General features: G+C 45.3%; 1 protein-coding gene across 9 annotated transcripts in view; it reads left to right on the top strand.

The window, feature by feature from the left end:
- Positions 1-13,666, top strand: part of RIPOR3 (RIPOR family member 3) — a 67,247-nt gene that overhangs the window by 476 nt on the left and 53,105 nt on the right. Inside the window, exons 1-2 of one of the 9 annotated variants that reach the window (XM_075438683.1) lie at positions 138-193; positions 10,569-10,651. The gene's annotated coding sequence lies outside the window, so the exon portion shown is untranslated. Of the gene's footprint in view, positions 1-137; positions 194-10,313; positions 10,478-10,568; positions 10,652-11,264; positions 11,410-11,587; positions 11,610-11,705; positions 11,789-13,666 lie in introns of those variants that run through there. The other 8 variants (XM_075438682.1, XM_075438680.1, XM_075438681.1 and 5 more) reach the window with 8 other exon arrangements.

The following is a 13,666-nucleotide window of genomic DNA, read 5'->3' as shown; positions in this document are numbered from 1 at the left end:
GCCGCGGGGCGGGGCGGGGCAACCGCGCGGCGCCGCCACCGCGCCTGCGCCGCAGGGAGGGGCGCCGGGTGCCGGAGGGCGGGGACACGCACCTGCCGCTGGCGAGCATGCGCAGTGGCCGGCTGGCGCTAAGGGACGCGCACCTGCCCCTGGCTCGGCGGGGTTCCAAGATGGAGGCGGGCGCCCGGCGCGGGTGAGGAAGGAGGAGGCGGAGGAGGAGGAGGAGGCGGAGGAGGAGGAGGAGGAGGCGGGGCTGTCGTGTGATAAGGAAGTTCCCCCCCCCCCCCCCCCCCCCCCCCCCCCCCGCTAGGGCGCACGTGTGGGATGTGCCTCGGCAACCTTTGCTCTGCAGTAGCTGGGTCCGGTGTGTACACACGGGGCTGCGGGGGCTGAAGCGTGGTTCCCCGCCTTCTCCTCAGGTGCCTCAGCCCCCTGCGCTGGGGCCGGCCTGGCCTTCGGCCGCGCCCCTTGCCGCGGGGAGCCGCTGGCCCGCACCTCGGCGGCCTTCCGCAGCGCTGGGGAGGCGACTCCGCAGCCTCTGGGCCGGGAGCCCCTAAGGCCGGGCTGTGCTGGAGCCGGGTGGCATCAGGACACCTCGGGCATCTTGAGATCCTGCGGGTTTAACACAGAAAGTGCACCAGCGTTAGAGTATCTGTTGACAGTACATAAAATAAGCCTAGACCGGGCTGAAGGTTTGAACAGGATGCATCTGCATGCCCGCACTGGGCGTGAAGGTGTTCGTGGAGTTTGTTTTAATTTTAACCACAAATAATGTTGCAGAATCTGGTAACATGTCAGAGTAGTTTTCTTAGGTAACCTGGTTTATTGGTTTAATTCGGAGATGGATCAATTATTTTTGTATAAAGGTCTGCTTAGCTACCATGAGAGAGGTACTGACAAACCTGCTTAGTGGAGAGACCATAAACACCTTATAATCTGAAAAAAACTTTTCACTTACATAATTTTACATGTATTGGCAAGAAGAAAGCAGGTAGATTAGTTACGTCAGCAAACCTTTGAAGTATAGGTCTCTCCCTAATTATCAGCCTGATAGAAGAGAACTAGGTGTGAGGCGTCCACCTGTAGATGTTATGCAGGCGGCTGTGAAGGGAGTTCAAACAACTCCTTGCAGCTGAGGCAAGATGAGTGTCTAGTCAGTTCTCAAGTCTCAGGTGGTAATCAGTAATTTAAAAAAAAAAATATCCAGTGATGAATCACTTTTAAGTCACTGCCGTTTTCTGTACAGTCGATCTTACTCCCATTGTGCCAAAGGCAAAGAAATTGCAGTTATCACTCAAGCCAAGACAAGTTGTAATTAGTGCAGAGGATATTGTTAATTTTTAAGTATAGTTTGCAGTCAGACAGTGTCTAGGCTAATTCAAGTCTCCGCATCCTTTATCTAGTAAGTTTTGGTTTTATGTTGCAACAGGATGCATAGACAACTCTGTAAATTTAGATAAAATCTGTGATCCTGGTGTAAATGGAAGATAGATTACAGCTGTGTGAGCAAGACTTGGAGAAAACCTCTTATTTTGTCACTTTGTAATTACAAAATTGAAGAGTTTGGACTACTTCCCAGTTCTGTCTCCTACAGTGTGCTTTGCTTAATGAGCTATAGGAAAGCACAGAGAAGAGTGCGAGTGACAGAAGAGAACAGTGCCTTCTCCAGGTTATTAAAGCTATTGGTTTGCCTTTTTTCTTTGAGAGAGAAGGAGGAAGAATCTCCTGAAGATGATTTGTGCTTGAAGCCATCGTGCAGCTAATTTTATTGCTGTAGATTTATGGAGTATCATCCAAGATAAATTATTTCTATTGTGCATTCCTAGCATGGTTGGAGTGCCATGCAGTGGGTGTGGTAGCATGCTTGAGGAGTCAGGGCAAATTCATTTCAAGTCACTGGAACCAACCTAATAAGAAGTATTAATCACTGGCTTGCTTTTGTGACAAGGAGCTGACATATGAGGAAGGAATGTGATAAACAGTTTGATTTCAGATAAAGGTAGGGACAGAGACAGGCTTTGTGTGCCCGTTGTAACACAAGTTTATAGAGCTATTTTAGTCACAAGTTCTGTAAAACCTGTGATTCAGAGGTGATCAAGCTATTCATGGCACGTTCAGTTTGAGCTTCTGTGAGGTTGAAAGACAGGTTGGGTTTGCTAATCTCTGAACTGTTAGGGAAGATTTTTGGGAGGCCTTTTTTTCTTTCTTTGTTTTGGTGTAGAAATTTGATCACTAAGTCCACCATGGAGTATATGAGATTCTACCGTAATTCTTCTTTCCCATCTCAAGCCTTCCCACTTTTTAAGTGGAATGGTATTCTGTACAGCCCCTCTGGGAGTTGAAAGAATACTTCGGAGAATAAAGCATAGAAAATACCTGCCAGCATATGATGACTGTTACTGATGACCCACCTAAACTTTTATTGTATACTTCAGGGCATATGCTGTTTTTATATTTAACATAAACTATTCTTTATTTACAGTCAGTGCCTAGCTCAGAGTGATTGTTAAATTCAGTAGATTGTAATCTGATCTTGTATTGGAGTTGATCAGAAGTTGGTGGGTTTTTCTGATGGAAAAATAAAAGGGGATAAGAGAAGCTTTATTTAAAAAATGGTAATAAGAAGGTCATGCCACGGATTCTTCTGCTTTCTTTTTTAAAAAAAAATCTGTACTTACAGGCTTTCGTTTTCACACCTTCTGCAATTTTGATGCATTAATCTTGCATACCAGTTGTATTTCCCTACAAAGAGGAGAGTTTTCAAGAGCAGTGTATACGCCTGGATAACTGCATTTTCAGAATATTAGGGACATGTGACCTCAAATTGCTTCTACCTTGTCCTAAGTTTGTTGTACAGACAAATCTTTTTGTCATAAAGACATCTGATGTTCAAAAATGCAAATAATGTTGTAGACCACTATTTATAGGTTTTTATGAAGCCATGGAAATACATTTCATAACATTCTGTTAATACTCCTGATCGTGGAGCAGGATACGTGAATTTACAAATGTTGCATTAGGCAGAAAGAATTTGAGAAGGGTAGCTTGTTATATTTTAACTGCATGAAATACAATCCATATCAACAGCGCCATACAAACACAAGAACAAAGCTGGCCAAGTAAACCCCGTTACATGGCAGTTTAGCTAATTTATTAATAACAGTAATATTTAATTAGCACCTGTATAATAAAAACTGAATTTCTTATCCTGAAATTGTGACAGGTGTGGGATTTTGTGGATTTTAGTTTTGCTTGGGGGGGATTTGGTTTGGGGTTCTTTTTTTTTGTTGCTGGGGGGACACCAGTAGTTGGCTTAGTAATGAATGTCTTTGGTTTTTAACTGTACAGCTATAAAATTACTTTTGGCATCAAAGTACTGATGTAGAATTTTGTTGCTTTTCTTGTGCAGAGTACAGCAGTACAATGCAATCCTACCAATAGTATAGTTGCTCTGTAGGTACAAGTATATGAGTGTAGTTCAAAAGTGCTCTCCAGCTAGGGGCTGCTTCTCCTTTTCTGGCTAGATTTTATCAATGCATTTTTTGCACAGGTACCTGGCAAGGTTTGAGAAATATTTCTGTATTTAAAAAAAAAAAAAAAAAAGAATAGCTTCTTGCTGCAGAATTGAAACTGCAACAAACATGGGAGCACCGTGAAAGCTGGCTCTGGTTAGGACTCCTGAGATAGGTGTGCTTGCTAGGCTCGAGGATCCAGTGCTGAGGAATCCTCAGAATGTATCACTATGGAATTATTTATTTATTAGGCAAGAGAAACCGGTGAATTATTTCAGATTTTCTTACCTCTGCAGAAATTTTTGCTTTTCATTGAGTGGGAATTCTGACTTCCAGATAGCTCTAACATCAACGTTTAATGGAGGATGTGTTCCAAGTACTTTGTAGAAAGTAAGCCATTTGTCCCAGCAGTGGATGGTCTGTAGAATATTTCTGTGATTTTTCTTTGTTAGGGGCTTTAGTTGTGATAAGCTTCTGAAGCTTTTTGAAAATACTTTCCTAACAAATAAAAAGCTAATAATAATATATTAATTTGTACTCTGTGAGGTTTCTAACTAAAATAATAAAAAGATTTTGAAACTTCTTTTTCCCATTCATCTAATAATACACTTCTGTTCAATGACTCCAGATTACTTTGAAATTTTTCCTCATTTAAACACAGTAGTACTAATCACAGCTGACATCTCACACTTGGATGTGTGTGTAGAGTTTAATGATTTAACTCTTCTGGCTAAAGTGTTGCAAAGAAACCATGCTGGTGCTGCAGCAGTATATGTCAATAGATAACACTTCAGTGTTTCTTTCCTCAAAGTTATTTGTGAACATTAGTTATTTGTCTTTCCAGTACTCACTGAGTATTCCTGATCAAGAATTTGGATAAATTATGAAATATCAAAGGAATAATTGCTCCAAAATACATTTTAAACTTCATTTGGTACAGATTAGAATTTTATTTTTGTCTTACTCTTGGGGAATTAGATAAACAGCTCCACCTAATAAACCTTTTGGAATAAAGACTTTGCTTTTAAGCTTGTCTGGAAAGCATGTTATTGCTATTTGTGAGTAAAACAGTGCCCTCTGCTAGCGACTGTAACCTAGAATAAGTAATGCTTGAAGTGTCATCTGCTGAATAATGAGTACTCGTGCCTTTTACTACAAAGGAATGTTTTCATGCAGAATGGTTGTTGATAGATTTTAAAATTATTTGTGACAATGCACAGTATGCTTATGAAGCAAATTATTAGACTCTGTCAGTTGTTATAAAGTTATTTCCTATCAAGGAAAACATTTGAGCTTTAAAGTCAACAAGCTACTATGGATACTAACAGTTTAATCTTTTATGAGCATCTAGCTCCTGTTACACAGTACCTTGCTTCACAGCTGGATTGGACCTTGTTGTCTTTATGTCCTCTTGTCCTCCAGGGTGTGATGTTTAAACACTCTGTATCACTTGTCAGTGTGTTGTTTTGACATCACTTAGTGAGTTTGTGTATCACTCTTGTAAGCAAGTCCCTCCTTCCCTATACTTTCGCAGGCACTCCTTCAGAAGTCTTGCATTTAACTCCCTTTTCCTGAGCTTGCATGCTTTTCGGTGTCTGCCTGCTTTCAGAACTGCTAGGAACAAATTTGTGTCTTCCAAGCTGGCCCTACTGCCAAGTCAAACTGCTACGATAGAAATGTTCGGAGAAAAGGAAATAATCGCAGGACCCGTTATGGTTCTGTTACTTGTCTGACTATGAGAAAATTCATTTCGCAAATGATACCTGCATCCAGTTGCAAAAATAATGATAGCGCTTTATAAAATAATTCATTATTACTTATTATGAACTATTACTGGATAATTTGTGAGTCATCCAAGATTGCTAACACGTGCTCAAAAAAAAAAAGCACTGGAAGTGCCTGTGACGCCTATGATGTAATGCAGTTTGGACTGGATTATGTACATGCAGAAGGTGGGGTAGGCAGTTGAGAACAGACTCTAGTGGGGATTGCCTTTTCAGATCACGCGTGGGAGGCTTGCGTGACGTTGCCTGAGTACTTGCAGTCCTTCCTCTCCATCCTGGCTGCTGCTGCAGGGTGGGGAGCCCAGCCCAGGGCACTGTGCCCGTCGCTAGCGGCAGAGGAGCTTTCCTGGGGTGAGCTCACTCCTGTGGCACTGTCAGCATGACAGCTAGCCATGTCTTGGTTACTTGGGTAATTATTATGACTAGAGGTAAATGTCATGTTTAGCTATTAGTTGTAATATTGGCCATGTCTGTACCAAATGTTTCTAGTACAATAATTACTCCCATAACCTTATGTGTATTTGTAATTTATGTATAAAATTGATCCTGTAATTGTTTAATATTTCATTGATTTATTGTTGAAATCGTAAGATGAAGTTAGCAACATTTTGGGAAAATATAAAACAATTATTCTATTTAAACAATTCAAATTGACATAGTCTTTTTTCTCCTTGGTATTTTTATGCACATGCACACAAACAAGTGAAACCCACTGTGAAACTACAGAGTTTAAACACGCAGACGTTTATACACTAACATAGTAGAACTGTCACTGTTTATTAACCAAATAGTACTGATGCAATGGTAATAAGTAAAAATAGAAAAGTACACGCCAAGGGGAGTAGAAAAGCAATTCAATTTTTCCATGTATGTCACATTTGGAAATACTGAATCCATGTAAGTTCAGCCACTGTCCCAGTTGTGTTCAGCTTTTAGAAGATACTCTTTGCTTCTGTTGGTTCATATCTTAGTTTCCCTCCTGAATTATAATACCGTGAACTGTAAACTCCAATGCAGATAGATGCACAAAGAAGCAAAAATAATTAAGTGCTTAGAATTCTGAATGTGTGTAATTGCAGTTTAATCTTAGTATAACACACCCTCAGAAACTCTGAGGAAATCCTCTTTATGTGGGGATGGTTTGTTATAACACGGTCTGAAGTTTATTGTGTTACAGTAATGAAAGTGCCCAGCCAATATATTGATAGACTGATAGATAATCTACTTCTATGCAGATTACTTCATATTTATTAACATTTAATAGCATTCTAAAATTAAAAGAATACAAAATAAAAAAGCATGGGGTGGAGACACAAATGAATCTTTGCATACACAGAATCACAGAATATTCAGGGTTGGAAGGGACCTCTGTGGGTCATCTAGTCCACCCCCCCTGCTGAAGCAGGGTCACCTACAGCAGGTTGCACACGACCTCGTCCAGGCAGGTTTTGAATATCTCCAGAGAAGGAGACTCCACAGCCTCTCTCGGCAACCTGTTCCAGTGCTCCGTCACCCTCGGAGTGAAGAAGTTCTTCCTCATGTTCAGCTGGAACTTCCTATGCTTCAGTTTGTGCCCATTGCCCCTTGTCCTGTCGCTGGGCGCCACTGAAAAGAGTCTAGCCCCATCCTCCTGACACCCACCCTTAAGATATTTATAGGCATTTCTAAGGTTCCTTCTCAACCTTCTCTTCTTCAGGCTAAACAAGCCCAGCTCCCTCAGCCTTTCCTCATTGGAGAGATGCTCCAGGCCCCTAATTGTCTTTGTCGCCCTCCGCTGGACTCTCCAGTAGCTCCTCGTCTTTCTTGAACTGGGGAGCCCAGAACTGGACACAATACTCCAGATGGGGCCTCACTCGGGCAGAGTAGAGGAGGAGGAGAACCTCCCTCGACCTGCTGGCCACACTCTTCTTAATGAACCCCAGGATCCCATTGGCCTTCTTGGCAGCCAGGGCACGCTGCTGGCTCATGGTCAGCTCCTCGTCCACCAGCACTCCCAGGTCCCTCTCCACAGAGCTGCTCTCCAGCAGGTCCGCTCCAAGCCTGTAGTGATGCATGGGGTTGTTCCTTCCCAGGTGCAGGACCCTGCACTTGCCCTTGTTGAATTTCATCAGGTTCTTGTGCACCCAACTCTCCAGCCTGTCCAGGTTTCGCTGAATGGCAGCACAGCCTTCTGGTGTATCTGCCACTCCTCCCAGCTTTGTGTCATCAGCAAACAAATCTGTTGTCCACTCATCTAGCCCACACTTCCTGAGCTTGCCTATGAGGATGTTATGGGAGACAGTGTCGAAAGCCTTGCTGAAGTCGAGGTAGACAACATCCACTGCTCTCCCTTCATCTACCCAGCCAGTCATGTCATCATAGAAAGCTATCAGATTTGTCAAGCGTGATTTCCCCTTGGTGAATCCATGCTGACTACTCCTGATAACCTTCTTTTCCTCCATTTGCTTGATGATGACCTCCAGAATGAGCTGCAACATTGTCTTTCCAGGGATGGAGGTGAGGCTGACCAGCCTGTAGTTCCCTGGGTCCTCCTCCTTTCCCTTTTTGAAGACTGGAATGACAATGGATATTCTCTGGTCCTTGGGCACTTCTCCTGTCATCCAGGACCTTTCAAAGATGATGGAGAGTGGCTCAGCAATGACATTTGTCAGCTCCCTCAGCACTCATGGGTGGGTTCCATCAGGGCCCATGGATCTGGGAGTGTCCAGATTGCTTAAATGATCTCTCACATAGTTCTCCTCAACCAAGGGAAGGTCATCTTTTCACCAGGCTTGCAATAATACATACTGCTTGCATTAAGAGCAGCAAGAAAAATGGTTGTTTTCTCCGAGTCAGCCTGGTGTAAAGGATCATATAAATAGGCCTAACTACTGAGTTATTAGATATTGCTATTATAAACAGTTATGGTTTATAGCAGCCTTTCTAAAAGTCAGTTTTGTCTGGATCTTTCTGAGAAGCCTGATCTGCTCACAGAGTTTGCTGTCTGTAGTTCAATTGGTTTAGAAAACAAACAAAAATGACTTAATTCAGTACTTAAACAATAAAATTATCACTAATCTGATTATGCCAGAGCACTGGTGAGGCGGAAACACTAAATGTGTAATGTTATTGCAACCAGCCTGAATATTTAATTGTAAAATGATCTTTGTATATCACTGGCATACTAATTGGTAGATGTTGAGTGTCTGAATTTGTGAAGTGCTTTTGCGAAGTGTTTGGAGATCCTTGGAGGAAATGTACCAGCAATTTTTAATGTCCCTTTAGGTCTAAGAGACATCAGAGTGTGTTTTATTTTTTCATTGTAAATATTATAGCAGTGCCAGCAATGGAGTATTTACTGCTTTTCATATGCGTGAGAATACTAAACATATGTATTTTTAAAGGAAATTCCAGAAGACTATGGATCTAGCTTGTAACAATATTTTGTATGTTTGTGTCCATTGTTTTCAAGAATATGTAAATTGTTACATTATAGAACTTGCTTTGAACTCTGCTACATAATTAGCTGCACTAAACATCAGTATTCAATTTGGAAAATCTGTAGCCAAGTGTTTTGTTAGAATTTCGTGGAAAAGGAGAATGTGAACAAAACCATAGAGCAAATAATCTGAAATGCAGTTAAAAATAATGAAAACCAAGCACCAGCCACATAAACACAGCAGATGAAGACACAGCAGATGAAAACACAGCAAATGAAGATCATAAAAAATAAACTGAAATAAAAACATGTAAAGCCAATCCTCAGCTGAAGTAAATAGGGACATCTGCACCACTCCGCACCAGGAGTGGTGGGACCTTGGTGATTTGCATTAGCTGAGGGTCTGGTCTGTGAAATTTATTACAAGTCTCATGTTTAGGCGGAAATGACAGTAACAGTAAAGGTTTCTTGGTCAACTGGTTGCGTAGGGCTCCTGCAGAAACTTGGTGTTCTGACAAACATCCTCCTGCAAATCCAGTTAAGTTGATTTAAAATAGCCCCTGTGTGCTCCCCCCTGCTCAGGGGCTGGCACGTGAAGACGAGTCCGTACTCAAACTGCTGCAGTGCACAGTCAACGTTTGAATAAAGTCCTGTAGCTGCATGAGTTGGTCTGATACCATTCGCACTGGTGGGTCTGAGGCCGGAGCACACATCCAACTTTGCTGACTGTCTTAAAAATTGGAATCATGAGCAGAGGAGCAGGACATGTAGCTGGCTGCACGGTGAACTGCTGCAGTTATATGCGGGGGGAGGAGGGGGAACACAACAGGGGGGGGACGGTTTCAAGCCATCAGTGTGATTGATCATCAAACCCCAAAATACTAGAAAAATGAAGAGAACAGTTAGTAGAGTTACAATTATTAGAATATATCGTGTACTTACCTGTGCAAGTCCAGGTATTTGCGTCTCCTTGCTTTGTCTTGCTAGGTACACCAGCTCTGATCGTAGTCTTTTCTGTGGTGTATATATCACCATGGCCTTTTTCAGCGCTCCACGCCCCAATCAGTTTCAAGATCCAACATGAAACTCAATTTACTTGCATCTCAACACCGTTCTTTCTAACATATATAAAACCCAGAGTGCTGGAGTTATTTGCTCAGCCAACTCCATCAGCCCATCTGGTTTTGTCTCTTACTGCTCTCACTTTCATGTGTGTCAATTCCCTCACGCATCTTCTTAAAAACATATTCAGCTGTGCAAGAGATCTTCCCTTGCCTCTTTCAAGACTTTCATTTAAGCGTGCACACAGAAAAATACAAATCCTAATCAACTTCATAAAGTACTGTAGAAGAAAACAATAACTCAGCCCTGTCAGGTTCTTACACAGGATCTCTGGTCATTATTTGAGAACTTTAGTTTGTGTTTTATCCTCCTGAAACAGGGACGGAAGAGTCTGTTATGCATCCTAAATGTTGCTGAATATGGTCAAAAGGGGAGCAAACACTATTAGTAATAAAGTTGTCGTCAGAGCATGTCCAAATTCTGACCAGTCAGCTCATTTTCCTCATGGGGAGTGTCGAGCTTCCTGTGCTGTCAGTCAGTCAGCCTGCCGACCTGACGGGGAAATGGTGCTGAAAAACTTAGGGGAAAATGGAAGAGGGGTGAGAAATTCCGTAATCCAAGGTGCTGTGCCCACGGCAGGAACACAGTCGCGTGTTGGTGTTTACGAAAGGCCTGGCAAGGCATGGTTCGAAGGGAAAGAGGTGGGATTGTGTGGGTTCGTGTGGTGAGGCAAGGAACCGGGGGGGGATTTCAGCCTGCTTTCTACATCACAATTTCACATCTTTTTGCCAGGATTATCTGGAAGGTGTCTAGAAGGCTAGCAGAAGGGAGCTCCTTCTCGAGGAACAGCACCTGCCTGCAGAAGCAACAAGGAGGTCAGTAGTGGGTGCAGCAGAAAGGGCGCGGAGCGGGCTTTGGTTAACAAAGAATCAAAGACACAGCTAATTACACATCTTCAATAACAGAAAACCTATGGGAGGGTAGGACTGAGAAAGGGAGGAGGCAATAATAGAAAGAAAGATGATGATTAGGGAAAGACTGAGGGTTGCGAGAGGAGGGAGTCTGAAAAAGGACAGAGCGCGGGGTAAGCGGGGAGGAGACGTGAGCAGTGCCCGGGGACGGTGGGGAGGCAGGGAGCCGGGGCATGGGGGAAGATGCCCGCGAAGGGCTGAAGGGGTAAGAGCTGGGGGAGCGGGGGCACGGAGGAGTCAGCGGGGCAGGGGCGGGCGGTCTGTGGCAGCCCTGCGGCGCGGCGGGCCCGGCCCGGCCCGGCCCGGCGGGAGCGAGCGAGGGGGCGCTTGGGACGCTCCGGGTAACGGCGGAGGGTCCGGGCCGTGACCGCAGGCTCGGCGAGTGCTGGAGCCGCGCTGCGCTCCCGGCCCCTCTGCCAGGATGAGGGGGGTCGGAGGGAGGGAGGGAGGGAGGGAAGGAGGGAGGGCGGGCGGGCGGCAGCCAGCGGGACGCGGCGATCGGCGTCCAGCAGCAAACAGGCGCTGCGGAGCCGCGGCTTCTTGGAAGCGGAGCGCGGCTGGGTGACAGGCGGCGGCGATAAGCGGCGGCTATCGGGGCCGTCCCGGCGGGCCCAGCCTCCCCGCCAGCCTCCGCGCTGCGCGCCCCGCCGCCGGGAGGGCAGGTAGGGAGCACCTGGCCGGGCCCCGCCGGGGACTGCCCTGGGGGAGCGCGGGGCGCCGGCTGCGGCTCCGGGCGGGCGGGGGCGGTGTCCGGCCCCGCTGCCGCGATCCCCGCCCTGCCCGGCGGCGGGAGGCACGGGGCGGGGGCGCGGGGCGGCTGCGGGCGGCCGGCGGGGTGGCGGGAGGCAGCGGCACCGCGTCGGTAGGTGGGAGCCGCGGGGCACCGGGGGTGCGGCGCCTGTGGAGGGGGTGCGTGTCACCCGCGGCGGGGGGGCTCCGCAGGAGTCTGCAGCCGTGCGGGAGCGGCACGCTGCGGCGGACGCTGCGATTCCTGCGGGGGCTGCAGCCGCGCGAGGAGGTGCGGTGGCTGTGTGTCACGGGGTGAGCGATCAGGCCGGGAAAGTCCACCTGGGAGGCGAACGCCTGGCTGGAGCAGGTGGAAGAGTGAGAGGAGCCGGACGATGTTTATGCCACCCCGCAGGGTTTGCGTTTTGGAGGTGTCGTGGTGTAGGCTGGTTGCGTTTGAGTTAACTCTTTTTGTCTGTGCAGAGTTTGCATTTTATTTGCTCATAAATACGAATTGAGGTTTTGGGTCACAGCCCGGTTACGTTTTGCTTCAGACAGAGTTTAATTTCCCCTTCTAAAAAATGTTTTAAATAAGTTGGGCCATGTGGAAATCGAGTTGTTCATCAACCAAAGGAACTTGAAGGAATTTGAAAAATAAGGTTGCATATTTCTTGAGCCATTTCTAGAGTACTGAACCAGAGTCAGAGTACAGCACCGTTACTCAAAACTCCTGATTCAGTCATTTCCTCTGTCGGGATCGAGCTTTAACCCGTCTCTACCTGTGTTTTCACAGCTGTAAAATGGGAGCTGCACGTATTAATGAGGGGCATTACATGTTCTTTTTGGAAAGACCTTAATTTAAAAAAAAGCAGAGGGAGATCATTTGTAAGGGTAGTAAACAATGCAAAATGTGTCAGAGGCAACATTTCTTGTTGAATGGAGAGATACATCTGAGAAAGATGTGGTGTCTAAAGGAACATGTGTATTTAGAAACTTCTCTGTTCTATTAATTTCTCATGCAGTTGATCACTTACGTGCTGCTGCTCTGAATTCTGCAGAGTGGATGACATAAGCACCACATGTAGTAGCACAGGAAAAGCTGCACGAAACCTGCCAAAATGGGATGGAACTGTTATTGAATGGCAGGCCAAGCCCACTTTATGCCCCAGGTCTAGAGAGAAGCTTGTATGGAATACAGTGCATCTGATATGGTAGTGAACAACTAGCTTGGTAAAGTTTTCCTCCAATTAGAGTCTAGGTACTGTTCAGAAGAATTAAAGGGCATTCCTGAGATGACAGGTCCCATGTCCCTGTCTCTAGTGCTCAGTTCTCCAGTCAGTCAGTAAATGCAGTGAATCAGTGGTATTTCTGTTAGCAGCATGGAGCCAAGAACGGGGAAATATAGGCCAAACAGTGAGTTATGCAATGGTATTCCCTAAGGGGTAGTATAAAAATGAGATGATTTCCTTCTGTCACGACAAAGAGCAGCCGTACAGATGCTCTACCACGTTCACTCTAGCCCTGGATTCCTTAGGAGCAATCCAGGCAGGGAGTTGGGACCCTGTAATGGCATGTCCACCAATATCACTTTACTCCCTTCCACAGCTAATTCCTGCACAAATACTCCTTTACAATATTCTCATAAAGAACGTGAGAAGTGGAATAGAGCTGTTATGGCTAGAAAGGGAAACCAGACTCAGTCTACGGGGAGGGAAACGTTATGATTTTAATGAGTCTCTTTCTCGAGGGTTTGTGAAGTGATAATGTGGAGTTATAGTGCGCCAGGACTAAATGGAGGTTCTATGTACTGAAAGTTATACAAGATAAAGCAAGGGAGCGAGAAGTGTCTCAGAAGGTTTGTTGATTATGCCATTTGGATGAAATAAATAGAAAGGCTAGATTGGCAGTAAAGGAGATATTTTCTATAAAATAGTAGGTTTAATATTGGTTAAATAAACACACTCGATCTTAGCCAAGAGGCTGAGAAAAAGGGAACAGAGACAGTTGAATTATCCAGACTGTTATTGGCCAGAACGAGATTTTGGAAGGCGATTGGCTGGTGACAATCCAAAATTATACAGACAGCAAGTCTTGCGAAGGACATCAGCTGGCCTTTAATGACTGCAGGTGCTCCGGGTCCTGGGTTTAATTCTGATCGTAAGATGGCGCCTCTGGAAGTACGAAAGGGACATG

The sequence above is a fragment of the Opisthocomus hoazin genome, chromosome 18, assembly GCF_030867145.1.
Source record: "Opisthocomus hoazin isolate bOpiHoa1 chromosome 18, bOpiHoa1.hap1, whole genome shotgun sequence".
In the NCBI taxonomy this organism is placed as follows: domain Eukaryota; kingdom Metazoa; phylum Chordata; class Aves; order Opisthocomiformes; family Opisthocomidae; genus Opisthocomus; species Opisthocomus hoazin.
Note: the sequence above shows the minus strand (reverse complement) of the source record. Positions and strands in the feature narration are given on the sequence as shown.